Below are 2,236 nucleotides of genomic sequence, written 5' to 3'. Positions count from 1 at the left end.
TAGGGTTTATGAGGTTGAGAGGCTGGTAAGGAGGCTAGGGTTTGAATCATAATGTTGTATTTATATAGATTAAACCCTAAAAATTAGGGTTTGGAGTCTGCTCACGTACGCTGCGTGTACGTGCATGCGCCCGCCGAATCCAATGTCCCTCTATGCCCCGTGTACGCCAAGCTTACTCCCAGCGTACGTCTTCTAGGCAGCCGAACTACACGGCCCACTTACTAATGGTCCACTCAATAGTCCACTTATCCAATTCATAGTCCAACAATAAATAATGTACATTTTACAATAAATAATACCTCAAGTGACGGATGTTACAATTCTCCCCCACTTGAGTCAGACTTCGTCCTCGAAGTCCGCTGCGTCCGAAAATAACTCCGGGTAGTGCTCCCTCATCTCCTCATCGGGCTCCCAGGTCCACTCCGAACCCTTGTGGTGCTACCACTGCACCTTCACTAGCTCGACTCTCTTGCTCCTCATCTCCTTCTTCTTCCTGTCTAGGATGGATACTGGTCTCTCGATGTAATTCATGCTGTCATCAACCTGGATATCCTCTAAAGGCACAACCGTTGAGTCATCCACTAAGCACTTCCGCAGCTGAGAATTATGGAAAATACTGTGGATCTGGCTGAGCTCTGCTGGAAGATCCAAACGGTAAGCAACGTACCTGGCCCACTCTAGCCAAAACCCTGAACGGACCAATGTATCTGGGGCCCAGTTTGCCCCGCTTCATGAACCGAATGACACCTTTCCAAGGTGACACCTTTAGGATGACCATGTCACCCACCTGAAACTCCAAGTCCGAACGACGCTTGTCGGCATAGCTTTTCTGCCGACCCTGAGCAGTCTGGAGCCTACTCCGGACCTGCTGGATCCTCTCAGTGGTCTTGAGTACTACCTCAGTACTCCCTATGACACTCTGTCCGACCTCGCCCCCACAGATTGGGGTCCTACACTTCCTCCCGTAGAGCATCTCGAATGGAGGTCGGTCTTTGCTGGCGTGGTAACTGTTGTTATACGAAAATTACGCTAACGGAGGATACGTATCCCTACTGCCACCGAAATCCAATACACATGCGCGTAACATGTCATCGAGAGTCTGAATCGTCCTCTCACTCTGCCCATCCGTCTGAGGGTGGAAAGCGGTGCTAAAGTGGAGATGAGTACGCATCTCGTCGTGAAACCGATTCCAAAATATGGAAGTAAAAACGGACATCTCGGTTCGACACAACCAAAACTGGCACTCCATTATGTGCCACCACCTCTCGAATGTAGATCTCAGCTAGCTTCTCTGCCAATATACTCTCCTGGATTGGGATGAAATGAGCACTCTTGGTCAACCGATCCACAATGACCCATATCGAATCTACTCCACGTGCGGTCCTGGGAAGCTTGGTGATGTCTTCCCATTTCCACACCGAAATATCCAACGGCTGCATCTTGCCATGAGGTCGCTGGTGCTCGACATTGACCTTCCTGCAGGTCAAGCACCGCTCCACATATCATGCTACGTCCCGCTTCATGCAGGGCCACCAATAATCAGGGCGAAGATCTCGATACATCTTCGTCTCCCCGGGACGGATGGAGAACCTCGACTTGTGAGCCTCATCCATCAGAACCTGGCATACAGCGCCCTAGTATGGAACCCAGACCCTCCCATGCAGGGTCAACATCCCACAGCTGTCATAATCAAATGAGGCCATGTGGCCTATGATCTGCTCGCACTTCCGGCACTCCTCCTTCAGGCCCTCGACATGTGCCTCCCGGATCTGCTCTAGCAACGGAGTAATCACTGTCATCCTCAGACATATGTCTCGAATCGGAGCCGCCACTGCCTTGCGACTCAAAGCATCGGCCACCACATTGGCCTTGCTCGGGTGGTAAAGGATCTCACAGTCATAGTCGTTCACCACATCTAACCACCGACGCTGCCTCATGTTCAGATTCGGTTGATCCATGAGGTACCTCAAGCTCTTGTGGTCCGTGTAAATGGTACAACGAACCCCATAGAGGTAATGCCGCCAAATCTTGAGGGCGAAAACCACAGCCCCCAGTTCTAAATCATGTGTCGGATAGTTCGCCTCCTGAGGCTTCAACTGCCTCGAAGTGTAAGCTATCACGTGACCCCGCTGCATCAATACCACACCCATGCCCGTGATCGAAGCGTCACAGTAAACCACAAAGTCGTCGACGCCCTCTGGCAAAGTCAAAATAGGTGTCTCACATAACCGCTGTC

This window comes from Lactuca virosa, chromosome 1 (assembly GCF_052849685.1).
Source record: "Lactuca virosa cultivar CGN04683 chromosome 1, Lactuca_virosa_CGN04683_v6, whole genome shotgun sequence".
Lineage (NCBI taxonomy): Eukaryota > Viridiplantae > Streptophyta > Magnoliopsida > Asterales > Asteraceae > Lactuca > Lactuca virosa.
This window is presented reverse-complemented; position numbering follows the sequence as displayed.